The sequence below is a fragment of the Spermophilus citellus genome, assembly GCF_964194105.1.
Source record: "Spermophilus citellus genome assembly, chromosome: 15".
NCBI lineage: Eukaryota > Metazoa > Chordata > Mammalia > Rodentia > Sciuridae > Spermophilus > Spermophilus citellus.
The window spans coordinates 95313396-95339468 of NC_138195.1; positions in this window are offsets into that span (position 1 = coordinate 95313396).

Genomic DNA, 26073 nt, shown 5'->3' on the forward strand with positions numbered 1-26073 from the left:
GTAGAAAATGTGTTAGAAAAGGTGGTCTCCTACGTTCAACTCTTAGGGTGAGAGCTTGTCCGGCTCCCCAGACTTTCCCCAGGGATCAGGGTGAGGGTCAGACTTGGAGGCCAGGCAGAAGGACAGCCCCCACACTTGGTAGTGTCCACCTCACATTACTCATGTTCATCCTGGAGAAGCTGCCCCTCACCCTACAGTCCTCCATGTTGGTTAAATTGTTTCTCCTCAAAAGGTACGTTGGCGTCCTCTTCCCTGGTTCCTGTGAGCACGGCCTGATCTAGAAGTAAGGTCTCTGCAGATGGGATTTCCACATAAATTAGGACCAGGCCATAGTGGACACTAATATGGTTGGGGCCCTTAGAAGAAAAGACCCACACAGACAGGAGGGCAGACACACAGGGGAGCATGGCTGAAGCCAGCAGAGGCTGGGGAGGCTGCAAAGCTGCGTGGCCAGGAAGAGCCCTGGTGGCACTCCAGAGGGACCGTGTGGCCAGGAAGAGCCCTGGTGGCACTCCAGAGGGACTGCGTGGCCAGGAAGAGTCCTGGTGGCACTGCAGAGGGACTGCGTGGCCAGGAAGAGCCCTGGTGGCACTGCAGAGGGACTGCGTGGCCAGGAAGAGCCCTGGTGGCACTGCAGAGGGACTGCGTGGCCAGGAAGAGCCCTGGTGGCACTGCAGAGGGACTGCGTGGCCAGGAAGAGCCCTGGTGGCACTCCAGAGGGACTGCGTGGCCAGGAAGAGCCCTGGTGGCACTGCAGAGGGACTGCGTGGCCAGGAAGAGCCCTGGTGGCACTCCAGAGGGACTGCGTGGCCAGGAAGAGCCCTGGTGGCACTGCAGAGGGGCTGAGTGGCCAGGAAGAGTCCTGGTGGCACTCCAGAGGGACTGCGTGGCCAGGAAGAGCCCTGGTGGCACTCCAGAGGGACTGCGTGGCCAGGAAGAGCCCTGGTGGCACTCCAGAGGGACTGCGTGGCCAGGAAGAGCCCTGGTGGCACTCCAGAGGGACTGCGTGGCCAGGAAGAGTCCTGGTGGCACTGCAGAGGGACTGCGTGGCCAGGAAGAGCCCTGGTGGCACTCCAGAGGGACTGCGTGGCCAGGAAGAGCCCTGGTGGCACTGCAGAGGGACTGGGCTCTGTGGACACTTGACTTCCAGGGTTTAGTCTCCAGAACTATGAGAGAATAGTCATTGCTAAGCCACCGAGTTTGTGATATTTGCGATAGCAGCTGCGAGAATCTCCATCATACTTCCTTGCGTGTTTAAAGTCAGTAGAGCGGCTGGGAGTGGGTGCTCCTGTGAGAGACGCATGTGAATCAGGTTCATCCTTTGAGCTTAAAGGATGGGAAGCTATTGTCTTTCTTGTGCACGTGACCAAATTGCAGCTGCTGCCCTGGAGGGCTGTGCATAGACAAAGAGAATTCTCTTCATGGCGGATGCACAGAGCAAGTGGAACCTGATGGGGCCGGGAGCTGGCTGCTGGCTTCGAATCTGGGTGTCTGTGTCATTGGCCCAGCTGTCTCACAGCCCCTGCGCAGAGTGAGGACAGGTGTGAGTGGAGGCGATGGGGAGGATGCTAGTTTTTGGCCAGAACAGGGAAGGTCTGGGGCGCCCATGAGGGGCACGTGCAGGAGGACTGGCAGGCAGGGGTCAGTGCGTGTGTGGGGCCCATGAAGCCACACTGGACTTGCTCTGTGCTGTGCAGCTGCTCCTTGCCCTGTCCATGGCCCTCTGCTCTGTCTGGAGGTAGAGTCCAGCTCCCTGACTCTTGAGCTGGCCTGTGACTTGCTGTGGCACAAGAGCTATTGTGTGACCTCTGAGCCATGGCCTCACGAAGCTTCCAGGGCTCTGTTCTCACTGTCTTAGGAAGTTGCCTGGAGACTGCCGTGAAGAGGCCTGAGGTAGCCCACGAGGAACCAGAGGCCACACGGAGCAGGGACAAGCTGTCCTGACCGAGGCCCCCAGACCTGTCAGCCAACAGGCAGCCCCCAGCCCCAGCCCGTGAGTGAAGCTCTGAGCAGTCCCCAGGGCGAGGCTAGCCCACAGTTATTCCGTTTTGCAAAGCAGCAGTTTGCCATGAGCCACTCTGTTGACGACAAGGAGGTAGAACGACTCTACATCTTGCTTATGCAAGTGGACAACCACTATCTGCCCAGCACAGCCATGAGGCACAAACTGATAAATAATGTAATCATGCTAAAGAAAATCAGCCAGCTGTGAACTTTCCAAATTAAATCAGGAGCACTGGGACATGCGGACATGTCTGTCCTACCAGAAACACCAGACACATGAACTTTCCAATGACACCAGATGTGATCCCCTGCCCCGTGTCAGACTCGTAAAAAGAGGGTGCCTCAAACTGGCGCAGCAGCGTGCTGACCTGCCGCCTGGCCTGTTGTCATGAGCTCTGCCCTGGAAAATCGCCACCGCGAAGGACTTCGGCTCCCTGTTCCCCGGCTTCGGCTCAGTGTGGTTTCTCTTGTCCCACTTCAAGCGGACACTTCAAGCTGACATTCTGAAACTGCCTGCCCTGACCCTGACTCTGGGCCCCGGGCTCCTTAGCCCTTACCTGGCCGAGGAGGGAATTCTCACATTTGTTTCTGCCGTCTTTGCTCTCGGGGTACCTCTTGACACCTTGGGCTGCCTTGCCCCCATGGCCTTTCTGTGACCTACACACGTCTTGTGGAACTGTGGCGAGTGGCTTGAGAGCTGCAGATGTTAGTGATCCAGGTTGGGGTGGAAGGGAGCCGTGATGGCCATGGTCAGCACACCAAGTGAACCATGCGTACCTGGAGAGTTACAGCCCACGAGCATCTATATGATGCCATGGCTGCCTCATGCCAAGCCACCGAGGTCACCACCCTGGATGTGGGTGTCTGCATGATGGCCCCAGGGCAAACATGGGTCAGGTGAGTCCAGCTCCAGTCGCTGACCCACAGGATCAGAGCAAGGAGACTTTTTTAGGTCATTACAGCTTGGAGGGGCCACAGTGCAACTGGAGTATTTAATGGTTGGTTTAAAATCACTGTCATCTGCGCAGGCTGTGCCCTCAACTGCTGTACATACTTATGTCCCCTTGAAGATTCCTGTGGTCTAGTTGATAACAACAGAAAAGACTGAGTGGCCGTAAACAGCAGTAGGTACCTGACCGAGTGCCAGCCGACATCAAGGAAGATGGTGTTAGAATACAGGTTTTGTTATGATCAGGGATGGTGAAGGCCGGAATGGGAGGCCACAGCCTTGACAAGGTGGCTGCTCACTTGGTCCCCAGAGGAGGGGCACACCACACTGTGGTCCCGACGCGGAGGAGCAGGGTCAAGTGTGCTTCCGTGGGGAGGAGAGGAAGAGGCAGGTGAGCAGGCTTGTGTTGAGGCATCTCAGTGGGCTCTGGGCATCGGGCTGCCCTAGCTGTCGGGCACCTGGTGCTGGGTCCGCAGAGCCAGTAGCCCTGAGTAAGACGGCCCCACTGAGGAGGTAAAGGAGGGCCTGGACTCTGAGGAGGTGATGGAGGGCGTGGCCTCTGGACTGGCCCTGGCTGGTTGCCCTCTCCAGGATGTATCTGGCTCTGGGGTGGCCTCCTTCCCATGCCAGCAAGGCCCCAGAGGCCAGGGCATCAGATAAGAGGGCACTCTTAGTATGCAGAGGTCCCGGAACCTGCTGGCTCTAGGGGTCCGCAGACAGAATGCAGGATTGCCGGAGCCTGGACAGACACCAGGAGGGGAGGGAGGAGGAGAAGTGGTCTCAGGCGGAGCCCTGAGGACAGCAGCTGCAGGGAGGGGCAGGAGCTGGCAGGGACTTCAAAGGAGCTGCCAGAGATGGAGGGAGGAGGCCAGAGAGAGTGGTGCCCTGGAGCCAAAGGAGAAGGAGTTTGAAGGTGACCCAAGGAGGACTGTGTTCAGGGTTCTGCCCTCGTCAGGTAGAGGAGCAAGAAGTGGCCGCTGGATCAGCTCCAGGGGCAGGGCCAGGGCCGATCCCCAGGGGTGTTCAAGGGGAACCACCGACCTGGCCACAGTCCACTGCCCTCCCCTCCCACCTCCGCAGTGTCACTCTCCCGCCCCATTTGCCCTCGTGAGCTTGCGGCGCTGTCTGACCTGCCGCTTCTGGTGCCTGTTTCAATGCTGTTGATTCCCTCACTGCACAGGGGCCCCTTGGGGCTGTGAACCCTGCCTCTGGTGTGGCAGGGCAGCCTGAGGGGCAGGGCCTCCCAGACTCTGCAGGACACAGGAGTGGACGGCCTGCCGGCTTCCTAGCTGCAGAGGAGTAAGGGAGGCCGGCGAAGGCCCTGCCAGGCGCCCCACCCTGGGCCACCAGGGCTGGAGCCAGAACTGCTCGGGTCCTCAGCTGCTGCTTCCTGTGGCCACTGTACCTGGGCTCAGGTTAAGGTCAGGTTTTCTTATGTGCATGGCACACAGCAGGCATTTAATATTCATTCAACTACTCGATAAATAAAAACAAACCTACAAACACAGCATTCCAAGAGCTTGTGTTTGGTGTCGTTGCTAACCTGGAGCTGACATTCTTCCATTTACTCAAATGTCCCATAAGGAAAGCATTTAGCACAGTTCTATCCCCCAGAACAGTGAGCTCCTGAAGGGACAGCTCTCAGAGAAAACCTTGCAAGAGAGCGAAAATGGATTTTTTTTTTTTTTGGCTATTGTTTGCAGTTTAATTATGCTGCTCTCCTTTGGTGAGAAATGCAGGCCCAGCGCTCTGGCATGTCAGCTCAGGAACTGACTTCCTTAATAAGGCTTCTAAAGTGCAAGAAGCAAAATAAGAATCAGTAAGTGGTGTGGCATCAAATTAAGAAGCTTCTGCATAGTAAAGGTAACAATTAAGAGCTTGAAGACAGCCTTCAGAAGGGAGAAGATCTTTGCCACCTGCTTCTGAGATAAGGCGTGGTATCCAGAATAAACAAAGCACTCAAAAAACCTTAATGTTAAAAGACAAGCCAGTCAATAAATGGACAAAGGAACTTAACAGCTACTTCTTAAAAGAAGAAATACAGATAGTCAACAAATATATGAAAAATTGTTTAACATCTCTAGCAATTAAAGAAATGCAAATAAAAAATATACTGAGTTTCATCTCCAGTCAGAATGGCAATTACCAAGAAAACAAGTAACAATAAATGTTGGCAAGGATGTGGGGAAAAAGGTTCACTCCTCTGTTGCTGGTAGGACTGTAAATTGGTGCCATCACTCTGGAAACCAGTATGGAGATGGCTCAAAAACTAGGAATGGAACCACCATGTGACCCAGCTATCCTACTCCTCATCATATATCCAAAGGTTTTAAAATTAACATATGACAGGGACACAGCCACCTCAATGTTTAGAGCACCACAATTCACAATAGCTAAACTATGGAGCCAACCTACAGGCCCCTCACTAGATGAATGGATACAGAAAATGTGGTACCTATACACAATGAAGGATTACTCAGCCATAAAGAAGGATGACTTGAGGCATTTGCCAGTAAACGGAAGGAGCTGAAAACCACCGTGAGAAACGGAATAAGCCAGACCCAGAAAGTCAAGAAGTCAAAAAGAATAGCAGAGAGATCAGTGGAGAGTAGAGAAAGGGTGATGAAGGGGAGGCGAGGGAGGGGTGGGGAAAGACAGTGGAACGAACCCTCCCCAAGTTTCCTTTGTGCATCTGTGAACACCCCACGGGGATCTCACAATCACGTCATCCACAAGACACTGATTAAAAAAACACCCACAAGGAAATAGCAGAAAGATCAGTAGTGAAAGAAAATGGGGAGGGGGGAAGGAAAGGGAAGGACTGGGGGCTGAAGCAGAACAAATTATGTCTGTGCTTCTATCATCACATCAAATGGTCCTAATGTCAGGTATCACTAAAAAGAACCAATAAAGAGAAATAATGTAAAGGTTAATAAGATCAAAAATGCTTTTTCATGCATTTTAAGATGTATACAATAAAATATTAAATATCTGTGATGTTTAGGACCCTTCACTTCATATTTCATTAATTTTTGAAAGTATTGCAATCAATTTATTTCAAAAAGTCAATATTTACCAAATACATAAATCACTTTCTTTGGTAGTATTTACATTTATAAAATATTTTAAGGTGATATGTGTAAGGAATTGCATAATTTTTCAAATTCCTTTTAAGTACCTTGGCTAACAAAATTTGGAAACTCCTGCTCTGATAAATTTGGTATTATTCAACTAAAAACATGTTTCCGCCTGGGGCAGGTTAGGATTTACAAATGTGTTCTCTAATGATTTTGGAAGAGATGTCCGATGCCGGCTTGATTATCAGCCTCCCGGCTTCAGCAGGAGGGAGGCCCCAACAGCGCAGCCTGGAACCCACAGCCCGAGGCTGCTGGAGGGAGAATTATGGAAGGCCTCTCCTGGGAGACCGAGGCCTCCGCTTCTGGAGGCCTGGGAGAGACTATCGGGCTCGACCTGCCAAGTCAGGGTGCTCTGTGACCCTCAGCTGGCAGGGCCTTCCCGGAGCCCAGAGGCCTCTGGGGAGTGGCAGGCTGGCCCTCTCTGGGAGAGCTGCCCGGGAGCAGAGCTGTGCAGCCTCGGCAGGTGGCAGCTGCCGACAAACAGTGTTAGGCAGGTGGGGAGTTGATGGGGTCACAAGCAGCTTCCCAGTCTCAGGTGGACCCCAGGGATGTGTCTGCAGTGTGTCCACCTCACGGGTCCAGGAGGGGAGCTTGCCTCTCACCACACAGGGTACCTGGGAGCGTTGAGGCTCCATGGTCCTTGAACCACCAACACAGGACTTGAAGACACAGGGAGAGGACACGGAGAGAACTTAGGAGGCCCACGCCAGCTCTGACATCAAATGTGTGGACTGGGTACATCGTCCTGGTGCTTGGAGCAAATTCCGTAGCATCTGCTCCCCTGCCTGAGGATGTGGGGAGATTCAGGGCCTGTCTGTTCACAGTGCTGCTTGGTGGGCAGGGGCATCTTTACTTTGTAGCCCTATAGCCAGATCCTTGACTAGCTTTCTGGGTGTGAGACAGAGCAACGTGGTGGTCGCTTGCACAGACGCCTCACGGGTCCATGGAAGAGTGAGAACAACCAGCTTTCCCTGTGGGAAGTTCTCAGGGGGACCTTGTGCTGGAATCTGCTGCAGGGCTGCTCAACTCCATGCCTGGCCTTCTCCAGACCAAATGGATCCGCACCTCGGGTTGAGACCCCACATCCAGAGTGGGCAGAGCTCCCTACCAGGCAATTCTCAAGTGCAGCCAAGGGAGAGCCACTGGCTGGCTGAAGGGTAGTGACAGGTCCCTGTCTCTCCACTCCCCGTGGGTATAGGTACTGGTGCTGGGTGCTGATGCTAGGGAAGGGTCAGTCTGACACTCTCAGGTCTCCTTCATATGGGAGAGCCATGCATGGCTGGCTGGGCTGGGCCCTGACAGAGGCTTTCTCAGACAGGTGACATGGATCTGCCCACTCTGGGGACAGCAGTACTATTCTGACCTCCTCTGGAGAGCAGGAGGGCATCTTCACATGTGCAAGCACCCTCCAATCCCCTTAAAAATCCTGCTATGGAGTATGGAGATTCTTCAGAAAACTTGGAATGAAACTACCATTTGACCCAGCTATCCCACTCCTTATTATATACCCAAAGGACTTAAAATCAGCATATTATAGTCATGCAGCCACATCAATGTTTATAGCAGCACAATTCACAAAAACAACTATGGAACCAACCTAGGTGCTCCTCAATAGATGAATGGATAAAGAAAATGTGGTGCATATGTACAATGGAATGTTACTCAGCCATAAAGAAGAATGACTTTTTGGCATTTGTTGGTGAATGGGTGGAATTGGAGATTTTAATGGTAAGTAAAATAAGCCAAAGGCCGAACATTCTCTCTGATATGTGGATGCTAACTTAAAAGAAGGAGGGGAGGGAAGAATAGAAGTTCATGGGATTACACAAAGGGGAAGGAAGGGAAGGGAGTGTGGATGGGAATAGGAAAGACCGTAGAATGAACTGGACATAACTTTCCTATATTCATAGGTGAATTCACAACCAGTGAAACTCCACAGCATGTACAACCACAAGAATGGGAAGCTACACTCATGTATGTATGATACGTCAATATACACTTTACTGTCACGTATAACTAAAAATAACAAAAATATCCTCCTCTGGGTCGGCACAGACTTATCTATTAATGTAAATGCTAAACCCAAAGGTCGCATGGCTGTCAAGCAACAGAGTGGGCGACACTGCAGGCTTCAGCCACCTCTTAGGAATCTGAGAAAGTGAACTCCGTCCAGAGCCAGGCTGCTGGGGTGGGTCCCAGGCTGACTTGCTGAGACTTGGCTTCTTACAGAAACAATCGGAGAGAGTTAACAGCTCGGGCTTCTTTCTACCTGGGCGTCTGGGCGGGGTGCTTCCGAGAAGGCCTCTAAGTGGAGGATCTGAGGTCTGCCGCATTCTAGGACCCTCTCCAGATGCTTCCAGGCAGGGACAGACTTGGTTCAGAGAGAGCTGGGGTGTCTCCTTTGATTTGGGCTTTGAAGAATTGTTGTTCCAAAGAGTGAAAAGAACGGAAACCACACAATCAAAAGCCTCAGGAAAGAAAACAAAGTGGCCACATAAGACCTCCCTGAAATGCAAACAGGAGGGGGCTCCCTGGGGAGCTAATTAAGGCTTCCTGCTGGCACCCAGGTGAGGGCTTGAGCTCCTCTGCTGCCGGGGCCTGCAACCTCCCTTCTAGCTGCATGTCTTCCCTTCTTGACTAATGGCTGTTTAAGCTAAGTGTTGTCAGATAAATGGTTTCTGATTCACATAACCAAGTGCCTCCCAGGTGCCCAGAGGCCGCTCACCTTGGGCTGAGAGCTGGGTTCTGTTCACTTTTCCCGTATCTGCTCAGGCAGTTTAGCAACTGCTGGTGGAGAGATGCTAAATTAATTAAAAAGGTGATGGTAATGCAGTACAGGGCTGAACATCGAAAATCGGCTTTTAATTGAAAAATGAAATGCATCTTCCTGACATCAGAGGTTCGATTTGGAATGCTGATGTTTCATTAGCATTGTGCTGGTGTTTAAGACTAACAGAATACGCTGCCTTGGCGTGGGTGTGGGACCAAAGACAACCGGAGGCTTCCAGCGGGTCTGTGTCTCCACAGTGACGCCAGGAGGCAGCAGCTCCCCTGTAGAGAGCACCCTCCTTCACGGGTGTGTGTCAGAGCTGGTGGGAGGGAGTGGCAAAGGCCCCAGGTGCAGGTGACCTGGGCGGCAGGAAGAAGGCAGAGGTGAGTGGTGTCTGAGCCAGTGCTTGAGTCAGAAGGGGCTTCAGAGGCCTTCCACTCTCCCCTTTCCAAGTGCGTAAACCAAGGGTCAGAAACAGGACTGGCCAGGCTCAGGGATCTGCAGCCAGGTCTCCGGCCCAGCGCTTCCCCATATAGTCCTCTCCTCTTCTGGGACCTCATGTTCCTGGTCTCTGGGTGGGACCAGCTCTCAGGGGTGGTCAGGCCGTCGATATCTGTGAACCGATCAGCTGATGGATGCTGTGCCCTGGTGCAGGAGGAAGCCTCTCCCCAGGTGCCCAGGTTGAGGGAGAGAAGGTGCCATGCCCCAGGGAGATGCAGGGCCCCGTGTCCTGCCTTTCACTGAGGGGATCCCTGACATTTCCCCGCCCTTCCTGGGGCTGGCTGAACACTGGCACAGAGCAGCAGGAGACCTGGGACACCAGGACTGGCCGTGGCAGGGCACTCAGAGGGACAGGAGCAGGGGTCAGAGACCCTCTGAAAAGTTTTAGGTCCAGAACTTCCTCATGCTGAGGATAGAAACCAACTGCCCCTGGCTCCGAGGGAGGTAAACTGACCTGCGCTCAGCCCGCACCACCTGGCTCAACCTGCATCTGTGCATCTCTGGCTCTGCTCCTGTAAATCACAACTGCTTCTGCAGGACCAGGTGGAGAGATAACCTCGCTGCTTCTCCCCAGTTTGATCAAAGGGCATATATTTGATTTTTTCTTTTTGCATCATTTGCTTATCTCTTCTACAGATGAGCAGCAGAGTCCAGCCAGCCAGGATTGAGGCTTCCTGGCTTGCTGCTGGCCGCAGGTGGGGATGTGCTCAGGGCCCAGAGTGGAGAGGGTTCCTCGTTAACTGGACAGCTGCTCCAGCCCCAGATTCATGAACCAACGTGGAAGATTCTGGGTTGTGGCTGCTCTGTCTGCTGCTGACTTGGGGAATGGAACTGTCACATCCAGTTTGGCTCAGTGTCTGGGATTTCCTTGCTAGGTATTGATGGAGCCACGCCCACTGCTGCCTCTGGGATCTGCCGTCCAGCGCTTCCCCAGACCCAGCCCTCTCCTCTTCTGGGACCCCATCTCTCTCTGCAAGGCTACAGTGTGGAAGGGACATGTTCACACCTAGTCCTAATCACCCTGTCCTGCCCAGATAATTTGCAAATGAAAATCCCCTTGTCTCCTCAGCTCTGCTAGCCAGTGACAACACAGACAAGCGGTCTAATTGCATTAGGGACGATTTTGCTGCCACTGGTTTTTGGTTAATGGGGTAAGTTATAATTTTACACTCTAAAATATCAGCATCCATCCAAACTGAGTATATTAAAAGCAATTAGTGTAGATTATGGATTTGAAATGAGGAAGGAAATGCATTAATATGTCTAATTACTATGTTAATTAGACACTGGTGCCATAATATTTCATACCTAAATGCTAATGTTGATGGAGTTGTATTATTATTATTATTATTATTATTATTTGGAGTGCAAAATGAATCCCTGCTATTCTGCTGAACAGGAAATTGCAGCCCAGTCCTAGTGGGTCTAAGTGTGTGCCCTGCCCTGCAAGGATTGAATGACCCAGAACTCGCCTGAGCAGCTGAATGAGATAAAAAGGAAATTAGGGGAAAGGTGAGCAGCCCTTCATGGTCAAGCCTGCCCTGTCTGTGAATGACCACTGGAGTAACGGGAAGGAGGGTGTGAGCTTAGGGAATCAAGGAATTTACCACACTTAGACCTTTTGATGCCCGTTGCATTGAGGGTCTGCAACTGCTCGTTAATGCCTGCAGTTTTCCAAGGCTAAGTCCATCAACGTGAGGGTGGGCAGCAGAGACCCCAGGGTCACAGAGAGGAAGTGCTGATGCTGCTGTCGGAAGCTGAGTCTCAGTTGCTGCCCCTGCCACAGTGACCCAGGTAGAGCGCCCCAGGTTTTCCAAGAACTTTCCTGATTTTAAAGTGGACAGTGCTGTGGGCTGGGAACCCATCCTGGCTTTAAAAGGGAACATTCTATGCCCCCGGACCCCCTCAGCCCCAGGCAAGCCATTCCCAGGGACCCCCTTGGCCTGGGGCCAGCTCCCTGTACCACCATAGTGAGGGAGACCCTGCCAGTCCTGGTGCCAACTGTCAGACTCAAGCTTTCTGCTTAAAGGGGCTTTGTGTTCTGCAGCCTCAAGAGCATGGGCTGAAGGAATCCCCCATCTTACTTCAGTTCTGAGAAAAGGTGACGTGCACCATCTGTTTAAACTACCTCAAGGGGGGACGTGACCTTCAAGGAGGACTGAAAGTGGGGCTACTGAAACTCCAGAGGTCCTGGGCAGCATCTGGTCCTCAGAAGTGGGGCCCCCATGGTGACCTTTGCTGGCCTGCATTCCACTTCCCCCGGGATGCCCTCGGGGCCTCCCCAGCCCCAGTGGATGTAGGGGGGACTGGAAAAGGGGCCGAGCTTTCCTGCAGAGGGGAAGGAAGAGACCTACCAGAGTCACCAGACATTTTATTCCCTGTAGAGTTGAATTCCGAGCAAGTGACAAATCAGGTCAAGTGGCTGGAGAGGCTCACCAGGAGGAAGGGTCCTGTCGGCCTGCGGTCCCAGGTCCTTGTGCCCCCTGAGCTTGGCCTCGGCTCTTTGTTGATTCTGAGAGCTTCTGCTCCATCCGTCCAGGGAGCCCTGTACTGGTCGGCGGTGGCAGCAAACAGCCAGCCCTCATGGACAGGAAGCTGCCGCCCAGCTTTGCAGAGAGCCAGGGTGGGCTGGCGTCCTTCACCCCTCCAGATGGCACCGTGGGGATCCCCGTGCCTGCCTTCCCCAACCTGGCGAGGCAGTGAGTTTAAAACTGTCACCATTCAGTGACTGACCACACTCCGAGTTTCGTTTCTGGCCAATCTCAGCCCTGTGGAGAGTGGAGATAAGAGGCTCTCTCAGCACGGTCACTGAAGGTTTCAGGTCTCAGTTGGTGGCTTCCAGTGGGAGCTGAGGGATTTGAGCTGACGTTGCTTCCAGCTGGCCAGAGCCCCCCAGCAGCCCGCTCCCCTCCCACTGCGATTTCCCTCCCTGCCTTTCTTCAGGCCTGGGGGGCACAGAACAAACGTGACTCACAGGATTCTGATTTCAGGCACTGTGGTTGCTCCTTCCCTTCCCACAATGGAAAGGGTTTTATCGCTCCCTGCAGCTCAGCCAGATGACAGGTTAGAGTGCTGTCACTTCCCTGAGGTCTGTACCTGCCGCCTGTTTTCAGGTAACAAATAATGTTTAAAAAAAGAAGAAAAGAAAAACAGCAAAAACTCATTCAGGTTGAATATATGCAAAAAGACAGAGTGTTGGGGAACAGTGTGGCCGAAAGGACAATAAAAACTGCCACACGAGGCTCAGGGAAGCCCTGGGGTAAGGCAGCAGCACTTCTAGTCAGTGAGTCTCGTCTGAGAGAGAGCCGTATCTGTCATGACAAGTGCCACCATGCAGATGGCCCCTGTGCTGTGACAACATGGGTCCTCACTGTACCGTGGGAGCACAGGAACTTACCTCATTTTAAGGCATCTGTGGAACCCTGAGGGAGAGGGAGAGGACTTCTCAGGTGGCTTAGAGGGTGACCTGGACATGTCCCAGAGGGGTGTGTTGGATGATGGCACCATTGGGAAACCTGGGGATTGAAGTTTCAGCAGAATATTGGGCAAAGGTCAGTCTGTGATTCTGAAGTGGTGCATTTGAGGGGCCTGGTCATTTTGTGGGAGACTTTCAGGGAGGTGGGCCTTCTTCCTAAGGAGACTTTGTTTTGGGGGATCTTGTAGGCTCCAGGCGCTCTGCTAAGGCCGGTGTCCATTACTAAAGCTTCTCGCAGCTTCCTGATTGCACAGTGATCCTAGCAGCCATCAGAAGGAGCCTGCCCTTGCTGTTAATTGCACTGGGAACTGATCTTCCCTTGTCCTTGAGATTTTTAGTCATTCTTTGAATATCAGCTTCCCAGACGATGTGCATCTGGGCTCAGCTAAGTGACACCCAGAGCTGCACAGAGCGGTCCTGATGTGTACCCTCAGAGCCCCGCAGGCCTGGAGCAGGGCCACCGCTTTCCCTGGGGAGAGCGAGGCTGGGGTGAGGTCAGTCAGGTGCCCCCTGTGGACACAGGAAGAGGGGTGGGGGTGGGGTGGGGGACAGACTCAAGTCTAGGCTCTTCCTGCTGCACTGTCCGGCCTGCCGCATGGAGGACCTGGTGAGGTGGACATGCAGCAGCGTGGGTTCTGCAGCCTTGGCCAGCTCTGAGGGCCTCATCCTGTCCCTCACTGTCCCTTTCCTGATGTGGACGTGGCCTGTCTGAGTCATGCCCTGTGAGGTGCACTGCGGTGTGCTGGCCACCAGGCTCTGTTCCCAGCACAGGCCTCTTTCCTAAGTAGACAGTCACCTGGGAACTCTTGCTGGGCAAATCCAGGTTCCTCTGCATTGAACATCACAGGGGCGGCCCGAACAAACTTACCAGAAGTGTGACTAACAAGCCAGGGGTGGGGACAAAGGCAGCATCAGAAAGAACAGCTCAAATAATAACCAAAGTAGCCAGAAAAGAGGGAAAATAGAAGAAGGAGTAGTTGGGGAGATAGGAAGTGACGGGCAAGTGGCGGCCCTGCCTCCAGTCACATCAATAGCCGTCTTCAGGACAAGGTCCCAAACCCCTCCTCCTTCAAGACAATTCAAAGGTAGAGATGATCAGATTGATACAGAAACAAGACCCAGCAATGCTGTTTCCAGAAACCACACCAAGCACGAAGACTCGGAGTTAGACAGAGGGGGAGGACAAGGGAGAGAACTGCAGCAGCCACACTCCCGCCAGGATGGACCTCAGCATGGGAACGTGGGTGGGGAGAGGGATGTCACATGAGAGAGGTCAGTCATCAATCCCGAATGTGCTTGCAGCAGATGGGAGAGCTTCAAACATGTGAGGCAAAAACTGAGTGGAGTGCTCAGAGAAGTAGACCAGGCTGCTCTCGGGGACAGCGGCTCCGCTCCGTGTGTAGTCAGGGCATGAGCTGAGTCAGCAAGGGCACAAGGACGAGCACAGCTCTGCCCACTCTGTGACACCCAGAACTCCCACTGTGGGCAGGAGCAGGCGCTGCGTCTCCCGGTGCCTGTGGAGCACTGGCCAAGACCAGGGCATGCTGGCCACGGACCCGGGGCAGGGTTTTTAGGGAGAAGGCTGCTGATGTTTCCTGTCACTTGTAGAATTGGGGCCTTGGAGCAGTGCAGTGTCTGGCCTCTTGTCACACATGTGGACTCCTGCCGTCTGGAGGGACACCCAGGGCGCAGAGCCACGGGACGCTGCTTCCCCAGTCAGCTCAGAGTCCACACACGTCTGTACCTGAAGGGTGCCTGGAAAACGTCCCCAGGTCTGGACATGAAAGGGCAGGTGTTCAAGGGAAGCCAGAAGGCACGGGGGAGGCTGTTTTCCACTGAATGAAAATGGAAACACCAAACTTGGGGGGGTGAAGCCAAAGCAATGCTCACAGCATTAAATATTTATACTGAAAATTAAGGAAGGTTTCAAATCCAGAAACCTGAGAAAGAAACTTGAAAACTAGGAAAAAAGAGCTGATCAATTCCAAAACCACCAGAAGCAGAAAAAATAATAAAGATAAGAAAGAGCAGAGATCAATAAAATCAAAAACAGCAAAGTAGTGAGAACACAATGAAGGCAGAAGTTGCTCTTTGGAAAGATTGATACACCTGATACACCTCGAGCCAGACTGGCCCAAGAAAAGGGTAGAGGACAGAGACCGCCAGCATCGGGGGGAAGATGGTCCATGACACTCCCTAGACACGAGAGGAATCCAGGGGACACTAAAGCATCTGATGCTGAGGTGGCGGGACGTCTGCGCATGACCTTGGACTCACTGGCTACCCGTTGGCTCTAGGCTCCCGCTTGATCACCTTTAAAGGGAAGGAGTACCCTGCGTCCTCGGAGGGGTGAGACGACCTGCTGCCAGGTCTGACGCTGCCCACGGGGCCTGGACCCAAGGCAGGGTATTTTCTGAGGCTGCGGATGCTTCCTGTCACTCGCAGAATCAGGGCCTTGGAGCAGTGAAGTGGCTGGCCTCTGTCCCACATCTGGACTCCTGCAGTCAGGAAGGACATCCAGGGTGCTTCCCAGTCATTCCAGAGACCACACCCGCTAGGTTCAAGCAGCGGAGCCTGAGGACCTGGGTTCAAGTCCAGCCTCCACCACATGGGAGCCTGGGCTGCTGTTGTGCCCACTTCATATGTGGCACCCCAGTCCCCAGTGTGACGGCTTTAAGAGGCATGGCCTTAGCTGGGGTCCTGTGGGCAGGGTCCCTTGGTGGGGTCAGCATTCCGTGACAAGGGGATGCAGCTCCCTTTGCCGTCTCGGCCAGGGAGGGACCTGGAGGAGAGCTCCCACCAGCACAGCCTTGCTGGTGTGTGCCTCAGACTCCCGGTCCCGGTCAGCAGGATTGTGTGAGGCGAGACTTCAGGGAGACCACCTGTGTGCAGTACTGCTACAGCAGCCGGCACGGGGACGTGCCACGGAAGGCTGGAACGAGGTCAGCAAGAGGCGTGGGCAGGGTCAGAGAGAGCAGCGGGTGGTGGGCCACCCTCATGGTGTCACCGAGGGAGTCTTTGCCTCCCTCGACCCCAGGTATACACTGAGGGAGTGGGTCCCTGAGGCTGGCCGGAGCTGTAGCCAGGAGAGCCTGCCCTTCCTCCTGCATCCTCTGCCTCCTGCCCATGCCTCCCAGGAGTCAGAGGAAGGGTGGAGGGACCCCATTGGGGCAGGACCTGCTGGGGACACGGGCCAGCAGGTGGAGTGGGGAGGGCTGCCTGTTCTTTGGCCCCAGCACTGGGCTCTTTCCTGCTGTCTCTGTGCCCACGTCACTCTGTTTCAAAGTCACTTCCTCACAGAGCACCCTGGCCACATGATCTGCAGGGTCTCCCCCATTCCTGCGCATTCTCCGCTCAGGTCAGCTCCCGGGAGGCTCAGCCCAGCGCGTGGCTCAGGTGGGAGGGTTGGCTGGTGGACTCCATTCTGCCTGTGCCACTTAGACTGAAGCTCTGAAGGGACGCTGTGCCTGCGCGCCCTCTCTCCTGTCTCTGTGACCCACAGGCTCAGGCAGGGCAGCTGGTCCTCACTGGACTCACCCAGATGAGAAACACCTTCGCCTTGTTAAGCCACGAGACCCAGGTTCACCGGTGGAGCTGGCTCTCTCCTGTCCAGCGCAGGCGGGCAGGTGGACCTGGCCCAGGAAACAGCAAGGGGACGGGTGCTGGAGTTTGGGGACCAGGGTGGAGGTGCAGGCTGGGACTTTTGTGGTGAGTGGGGGCTCACTGTCCTCAGAAGCCACACTCAGGCCATTCTCCCAGGGGAGGGTGGTCCAGTCACTTTGGGCTGACGGCGGCTGTTGGGACCACCTGGGGGGGTTAGGGTGGGCACAGGGGAGCCAGGTGGGTCCAGGGTGGGTTTTGGGGTGGAGATGATCCTACTTGGTAACGGGTTCAAGATTGAGTAAAGAAAAAGAGGCGTCAAGGACTCCCCCGACTCCTCGTGGTGGCTGGCCAGCCGGAGAGCTGCAGGTGGGCCAGAAAGGAATCCCGAGGCTCCGCTTGGGCGCCTGAAGGAGCCCTGGGTTCCCGAGGGAGGGTGGCTTCTGTTCTTGGAGCACACAGAACGGGCCACTGCCTGTTTCAGGAGCGTGCAAACACCGTGGCCTGGACCCAGCACAGGTGTGGGGACGTGTTGGGTCCACAGAGTCCGAAAATGACAGCAGATGGCCGCTCACGTTTGGATCGAGGCACACTGTCCTAAGGCCTCCTGGAGGGTCCCTGGGGGCAGACAGGAGCCTCCCGCGGGCTGTAGGGCACCGCCTCCCCCAGCGCCTCCGCAGCTAGGGTCCCTGTTTAGAGCACTCCACCTGTTTTGCCTCATTGTCTGATGCACACATGGTTAGTTTTATGTCAAGTTAGGTTTCCACACAGCATCTCAAGAGCCAGAATTTCCATTTCCAGGGCGTGGTGGTGCGTGCTGGAACGTGTTGCGGTGGCCCCGGGGGCTGAGGCTAGTGTTCTGCCTCCGTCACTTCCCCACGTGAACAGCAGCTGAGGGCAGAGGCTGCAGTCCAGTCTTGGCTGACCTGCCAGAAGCCCCGGGCAGTGATGTGTGCGTGACTGTGGTCCCCTAACCCAGGATTCTGGCTGGGGACATGGCATGCCTTTGCATGCAAGGCCAGCTTTGGCAGTGGGGAGAGGGTAGTAGGTACCCTTCTCTGGGCCACAGGCCAGGAGCTGTGTCACTCAAGGGTGGATCAGCACGCAGCCTGGACATGGCACAGGCCGGTCTGGGTGAGCCGCGGGCTCAGGAAGTGCCTTGGGGCTGTGGCCTAGGCGCTGTCCCTGCCCCCTGTGAACTTCAGCAATGGCCTCCTCTAATCCACAGGAAGGTGGTTTATTCTGTGTGCACTGGTCAGGGCTCTGCTGGCTGTTCCGGGAACCCGCTGGAGATCTCCGGAGTTCTCACGGTGGGCAGCTCCCTCCTCTCTGGCTCTGCCTGTGAACTCCAGGCTCTTTGGCTTTGGGGACTCCTGCTGTGTCTCCTTAACTCAGGAGACTGCTGGGCTCTGCCTGCAGGGTAGCTCAGGGAATGCTTAATTTTCAATAAAACACCTGCGAGGTCTTCTCTGAACAGCTTTCCATCTACAACCCCAAGTGACAGGCCCTCCGGGGTGGCCTTCTCCACGTCAGACCTGCCGAGTGTCCCAAAACCCCGCCTGGCCCGGGGCTTTACTGGCTTTGTATTTCCACTGCTGTGACGTGCAGGGGCGCCTTGAGACCAGCCTCGCTCGCTGGCATCTCCAGGGCCTGGTTCAGCTCCTCTGCCATCTCATTGTCTGGAATGTGATGGCCTCTCCTCGTCCCAGGGGTGTGGCTTCTCAGTCAAGCTGCAGCTCCGGGCACAGCCATTGCCTCCCGCTCCGTGGTGCCTGGATTCTATTCCTGCAGCTCCGATTTCTTTGGCCATTGTGATGTCCTGTGCTGTCCTGTCGGCTGGCCCTGAGCTTATGGCCAAGAGAGACCCTCAAGCCTTTCTACATGTGTGACTATAAATCTTCAGTAAACACGACAATTTATTGCTTCAGTATTGGCTTCTGAAAGAGAAGTTTGGGTAAATGTGTGAAAAAATTGTGTCGGGAAAGAGCCAAACGACACACGCAGGAGCCGGTTCTCCAGGGGAGGTCCTGACGTCCAGGTCCTACTTCCTGGGAGTGAGACCACATCACCGAGAACTCGCCAGAGGAGGGCGGGTTTGAATACGCTGGGCATTCGGTACCTGGAGACTTTCATATTTCACAGAAGTCCTGAATTTGGCAGATTTCCAGCGAGAGTATTTTTAACATTGGTTCTGATTCATTAAGCCACTCTTTGGAGTGCATTTATTTAACCGATAACACTTATGGTATTGAAGTTTATGGAGTAACAAATGGCGTGAGCTATTGACTTGGGGATGACATGAAGATGGGCTATTGATAGCTGATTAGGATAACAGCTGTCCTGTGAGTGCTGTAGCCTAACGCAAAGAGTGCTGCGTCCTACAGCAGGATGAGACGGCTACTGCAAAACACCACGATTTAGAAAAATAAAGGTTATTCGTGAGCATGAAATTATTTCAAGTTAATTTTGCACTCTGCTCTTGAAGCTGATTAGTATAAAATGTAATGAAATGTAATTTTTGCTAACAGCTTAAGCCAGGAGTGTAGCACAGAAACCTGCAATTAGCCCTGATTGATGCTGAACCTTTTATGTGTCAAAGAAAATCTGAGTGCTCGCGAGGCTGGGTGCCTGGCTCTAGGAAGTGGCTAATACCAGGCTGTTCTATTTTTGTGACTGTCTTTTGGGGCCATGGGGACATGGAGAGTCTCTGCCAGACTTCTGGTCTCCTGGAGTGGGCCTACTGCCCACTCAGCTCCTGTCTACCTCCCTGCATCTTGAGCTAGGGCTGGTACAGTCCCATTGATGAGCCAGCTCCCTCATCATGTGGCCATCAGGAAGGTGTGTCCCTCCCCAGGGTCCTGGCAGGGGGCTGTGTCCACATATCCAGATGCAGTGTGTGGCTCACAAAGGAGCTTCTGACCCAGTCCCTACCCCGGGGGTGGCTTAAGAGAGGTGCTGTGTGTGTGAGTTAAGTGTGTGTGTGTGTGGGGGGGTGGCTCACATGATCATGGAGACGGGCAAGTCCTGAGGTCTGCTGGTGGCTGGCAGGCTGGAGACCAGGAGAGCTGGTGCGCTTGTCCATCGGTGTGTGCTGGTGAGCAGCACTGGTGTGCCAAGTCCAGCAGGCAGCAAGAGGATGCTCCTCAGTCAGCCTTTTGTGCTATTCAGATCTTCAACTGATTGGACGTGACCTATCCACACGGTGGAGGGTCGTTTTCTTGACTCCGTCTCATCAGAGGCACCCTCAGAGGCGTGCCCAGGCCAAGGTTTGCCCAAATACCTGGGCAGCCATGGCCTAGTAAAGCTGACAGGTCAGACTGACACCCCAGTGTGTGGCCTTCCAGCAGGTGAGCTGTCAGTCTTTTGGACCTCCAGACCACTCTGTTGACTGGGAAATGGTGTGACTTGAGGAGAGACGTTGCCTTTGTGTCTGTTGATGGAGATGCGGAGACTGGAGAAGTTTGGGGTAATAAATATCCTACTTTACTTTGGGGTGTGACTGTGAGAATTTTAAGATTAACGAGGCATGAGTATCTCCTCTCCCCAGAGGCGCCCATCTGACGGGTGGGCTCCCCCACCCCCCACCCCGTTCCCCAGCTAACTGCATTTTTAATGCTGGGTTCTGTACCTGTCAGAGTTAAATGAAGCCAATAAGCTCAGGTTAGTGTCTAATGACATTTATGCCACTTTTTTTTTCCATTGTGATATATTTTAATTCTTTTTTTTATTGTTGGTCATTCAAAACATTACATGGTTCTTAATATATCGTATTTCACAGTTTGATTCAAGTGGGTTATGAACTCCCATTTTTACCCCGTATACAGATTACTGTATCACATCAGTTACACTTCCATTGATTTACATATTGCCATTCTAGTGACTGATGTATTCTGCTGTCTATCCTATTCTCTACTATCCCCCTTCCCCTCCCCTCCCCTCCCCTCCCCTTTTCTCTCTCTATCCCCTCTACTGTAAATCATTTCTTCCACTTGTATTATTTTTCTCTTACCCCTCCTTTCCTCTTATATGTAATTTTGTATAACCCTGAGGATCACCTTCCATTTCCATGCGATTTCCCTTCTCACTCCCTTTCCCTCCCACCTCTCATCCCTGTTTAAAGTTAATCTTCTTCTCAAGCTCTTCGTCCCTACCCTGTCCTTGGTTACTCCCCTTATATCAAAGCAGTCATTTGGAATTTGTTTTTTAAGGATTGGCTGGCTTCGCTTAGCATAATCTGCTCTAATGCCATTCATTTCCCTCCAAATTCTATGATTTTGTCATTTTTTAAAGCAGAGTAATACTCCATTGTGTATAAATGCCACATTTTTTATCCATTCATCTATTGAAGGGCATCTAGGTTGGTTCCACAATCTTGCTATCGTGAATTGTGCTGCTATGAACATCGATGTAGCAGTGTCCCTGTAGCATGCTCTTATTAGGTCTTTAGGGAATAGACCGAGAAGGGGGATAGCTGGGTCGAATGGTGGTTCCATTCCCAGCTTTCCAAGAAATCTCCATACTGCTTTCCAAATTGGCTCCACCAATTTGCAGTCCCACCAACAATGAACAAGTGTACCCTTTTCCCCGCATCCTCTCCAGCACTTGTTGTTGGACTTCATAATGGCTGCCAATCTTACTGGAGTGAGATGGTATCTTAGGGTGGTTTTGATTTGCATTTCTCTGACTGCTAGCGATGGTGAGCATTTTTTCATGTACTTGTTGATTGATTGTATGTCCTCCTCTGAGAAGTGTCTGTTCAGGTCCTTGGCCCATTTGTTGATTGGGTTATTTGTTATCTTATTATCTAATTTTTTGAGTTCTTTGTATACTCTGGATATTAGGGCTCTATCTGAAGTGTGTGGAGTAAAGATTTGTTCCCAGGATGTAGGTTCCCTGTTTATCTCTCTTATTGTTTCTTTTGCTGAGAAAACACTTTTTAGTTTGAGTAAGTCCCATTTGTTGATTCTAGTTGTTAACTCTTGCGCTATGGGTGTCCTATTGAGGAATTTGGAGCCCGACCCCACAGTATGTAGATCATAGCCAACTTTTTCTTCTATCAGACGCCACTTCTAAAGACGAAAATAGTTCATTAGCTGTGCTTTGTTTTTCAACGAGGAAGCAGCAGGTGTGGCCTGAAGCCCCGCCCACAGGCCTGGCTGGCCAGCGGGAGGGGTGTGTCTGCAGGCCTGTGTCTGTGTTCCCTACCTGGTGTCCCTGCACCCACTCTGGTGTCCCTGCACCCTCCTGCCTCCGTCCTCGGTGCTCCTTCGGGCTGCCTGTGCCTCCTGCCTTCATGGATCCTCCTCCTGGAACAGTCTCCCTCTGCTTGAAGCCCGTTCCAGGCACCGTCTCTGGCTTGGCCTCCAGGAGCTGAGAGTCACAGAGGTGCTCAGGGTCGTGCCGTTCAGATGGACAGCAGCGTGGACCGAGTTTGGTTGACAGGAGGCAATGGGTGGGGCATGTAGCCTGTGGGGTCAGCTGCTGTGTCCCTACCAATGCTACCTGGAATGAGGGCCACTTTCAGGGCACCGCCTCATTACAATGAGGCCATTCTGGCCTATAAGGTCCAGTAGCTCTGTGGCTTCCCATAGAAACCCCTCAGTGGCATCGTGAAACAGTGGGGGAGTCCATTTCAGGGGCTTCTGAGGGAGAGTCCAGGCCCGATGTCACCTGGAGCAGGTGAGGGACTGTGGAGTTGCTGACATGTGTGGGGTGTGCGTGGCTCTGACCTGTTCAGCTGCACCTTGGGGTCTTCACTGCATGTTTCCCCAGATTCATGCTCTCCAGAACCTCGGGATGCGTCTTATTTGGATATCGATGTGCAGAGCTGAGGTGAGATCTACTGGGTTAGGTGGGCCTAAGCCCATGGCCAGTGTCCTCATAAGAAAGTCATGGGAGGATAGGGACCCACGGGAAAGGCCGTGTGCTGATGGAGGGAGAGTGGCCTGGCCCGGCTGGGAGCCAAGGGACACCAAGGACTGCTGGCAGCCAGCGGGAGCTGGGAGAGGGCCACCACCTGTTCTTCCCTAAGACCTCCAGGAGCGTCCGATGGCAGCTGGTGTTGGGCTTCTGGCCTCCAGGACCACGAAGAGTACATTTCTGTAGCTGAAGCCCCGGGTGTATGCTAATGTGTTCCAGCAACCCCGGAAACTAACCCACCGTGGGCCACACAAGGGGAGCCTGCTCCCCTGGGCCTGCTGCCTCTCCCTGTCCCAGCCCCCTGCTTGCTCCCTCGAGTTCCCCATGGATGGGCATGGGAGGCCCTCCTCAGGACCTTAGGGACAACCTTAGGGAGTCGGCTTGTCAGCCTGCAGCCCGGGAGGATTGATGGTAACCTACAGCATCCAGATCTTTAGCCAGCAAGTGTTGGTGTTTGTGTGCCTTTGAATGTTTAATTAACTGGTTGGCACATAGCATGCTCTCTAACGCTTTCAATTACCACTGTAATTATTCAGATATAAATTTTAGAAATGTCAAGTGACGAGTTTCTTGGCAGAAGTTGCTTGAAAACCCTAAAACTGTCACACTTCATTCTCTGTACCCAAAATGCCGAGCTGCTCTGACCAGCATGGACGTGCGCTCGGTGGTCTGCAGAGGGCGGGGGCCGCGGCACCAGCGTCCGTGACAGATTCTGTTGGCAGGCTGTAACTTTGATCACGTTCACATCAAACCGCCTCGGACGCATCGTGGACGGGATGCAGAATTCCTGTGGATTCCAAAACATGTCTCCGTGTTCTCTGGGGGTGTGTTTTGGGGGATTGTAAGAAAGATATCTTTCCTGTCTGAGATAGGGGCACCCGTGTATTTGTTAGCCTCTGGGGGGCATGTTCCCAGGCTGGGCAGGGCTGGGGGCGGAGGCTGGGGCTGTCTCTCCTGTCTCCGGCCCTTGCCATCAGCAGGGAGGACTTCCTGGGTGGCCCATCAGTGCAGGAGATCGGGATGGAGGCTCTGAACTCCACACGCCTCCTCACCACCTGAGGACCAGCTGGTCAGAGCAGCACAGACCTTCCTCTTGAGGGTTCAAGAGCACTGCTCTTCAGAGGCCACAGACAGTGTCCCAAGCACTGCATGTTCCCTCCCAGGGGACCTGAGCCAGGGGCAGCTGTGCCCAGTCCTGCTGCCTGGCTGAGAGCTGAGGGGTGGCTCAGTGGGAGGTCTGCAAGTGCCAGCCGGGCTCCGAGGACTGGCACTTCCGCTGCTCGGCCCCTCCTGCTGAGCACTGGCTCACTAGTGTTCTCCTTTAAGACTTTACCAAACGGGGCTTGAGGGCTTCCTGAAGATGATCTTAGTTTGCCTTCAACCCTGGAAAGGTTGCCTGTGGGGAAGGGGTGGCAGCCCATGTGGCCCCATCCGGGGACCGGCCTTCAGGTAGCCGATGAGGTCAGGGTGAAGCTTGGTGACCTGTTCCTCTGCTCATGCATGAGGGACCTTGGCCTGGCCTCGCCCAGGTCTCCCCCTGCAGAGGAGTCAGGAGTGAATGTCATTCTCCAAGATCCAAACCGCAAGCCCAAAGGCAGGGTCCCCTGCACCAACAGTTTTATAAGGTTGAGCGTTGAAATGTAGCTTTCTGATCACGCGTCACGTGTGAAGGTCTTTTTAGGCTGTGCAGAACAAGCTGTGCTTGTTGGGTGACTCAGAATTGGATGGCCGTTTCTCCAGCCGCGGGGAGGGCCACACCAGTATCTCAGCCATTGGGATACACAAAGCCATTCGCCTCCATCTCAAACAGCTGCAGCCCGGAGCTGGCTCTGGGCCTGTGCTTTCCTCGGGGCGTCCGGAACGGCAAGAAGGAGGGAGGAGAGGGGCTGGCTGCCCATGAAGAGGGGGTCCCACCAGAGACCATCCTGTGGGCAAGGACTGTGCAGCCCCAGTGCCTGGCCTGGGGTGTCCAGCAAACCTCAGGTGGACAAGCGGCAAGTGGACGCCACCAGCACTGGCCCCTGGGGAGGAGAGCTGGGCACTCTACTCAGGTGTCGTCTCTGTTTCCACCTTTGTTTCTCTGTGAATTCTGTCTTCTTTAGCCTCCTCAATACAACACAAGTTGAGCACTATCTCATATCTCCTCTCTGTTGTCGAACGGCTTGTTCTGGGGTGTTCCAGGGCTGGGGAGTCTGCACATGCCCCTGGAGGCTGACTTGGATCCACTCAGGCAGTAAGGATGCATTCATCGAAGGCCTGCTTAGTTCAAGGGCCTGTGCTCTTTGTTAGTGGGTGGAGGTCAGAGGGCAAGGAGGGCACACAGATCAGATGGTGGCTCAGTGGGGAGTGGCCGAGGATGCAGCGGTACACTATGGTGGTCAGCACCAGCTTACAAACAGCTGCCACGGAACTGGGACGTGCACGGAAACGTTCCCCAGCCAGAGGCAAAGGTCAGCGTGACTGAGCGCGAAAGCACTGACTGGAAGGAAGGGCAAGGTGGCGGCGGTGTCCCTTGGCCCAGGGAAGGGCAAGGTGGCGGCGGTGTCCCTTGGCCCAGGGTGCCACACCTGCAGCCCCCACAGAAACGCACAAGGCAGCCAAGCTCCTGCAGGGACAGCTACAGGGCCACTCGGCAGCAGTGCCTGGACCCAATGCCCAAGGTCTTGTGACCCCCTGACACCCCACCGCCAGCTCCCTTCCTACAGCGCTCCTGCCGTCCAAACAGGTGAGCGTCCGTCCGGAAGGCTGAGCTGTGGGTAGGCAATCCCGGGACGCCCGACCTGAATGCTTGAGGGACTCAGAGGGAAACCGGCTCCAGAGGCAGGAAGGCACTCATGGCCTTCCATAGCTTTGGAGGCCACGTCCGCAGGGCAGCCTGAGCGGCAGGTTCAGGAGGCGTGGAAAGAGCAGGCCCCTCTGATGGGTTAACGTGGTTTAATCTTTGATTTTAAAGTTCAGTTCTGGGGCAGATTCTGAGCAGCTTGCTCTCTGGAGAGCTGCCCCAGAAGGCCTTCTCCAGCCTCGCCCCTCAAGAGTGCTTGCTGCTGGGGTGGCCTACGCAGCCTCTGCAGATCACTATGTTGCTGGACTGTCCTTGCTGCCGTGGTCAAGTGCTCCAGGTGCTGTGGACAAGCGTGCAGGCACTGAGGACATCAGGACTCACAGCAACCTTCCACTTGCCGTTGCTCTTGATCTGTATCCACTCTGGGGCTTGCACCAGCCCAGTGACAAATGACTCTTTTGGGGGCCAAACTAAAACCTGTCTCAGACTCTCAGGGAACTGCAAGGAGGTCAGAGTGCAGACTGGAGGCTCCATGGGCACCCTCTTGACTGGAACCTTGACTATGATGGACTGGTAAGTAGAGGTAATGCCCTCAGTTTGTCACCTGCACTTTCTAAAGCTGCACAGGTCCTTAAGATGCAGGGTCATGTGACTGCTCCCTGTAAGAGGAGTGCGTGTCCCCTGTGGCACGTGGTCACTGAGGAGAGGAGAAGCAGCTGTCTGCCTCCTTGCCTAGGTGCACCAGTGATTCTTCTGCAGGCCAGCTGCTGCGTGAGCTCTCCTTGCCCATCTGGACGTGGCACAGGGGAGGTGGAGATGGCAGTGCCAAGAGAGCTCAGTCTCCAGAGTCAGTGATTACACTGGGAACTCTGCCCGGTCCCCTCCGTGGGTGAGTGGAGGGGGAGGCTCCCTTATGCTGAGGTCTTCTTGTCCAGG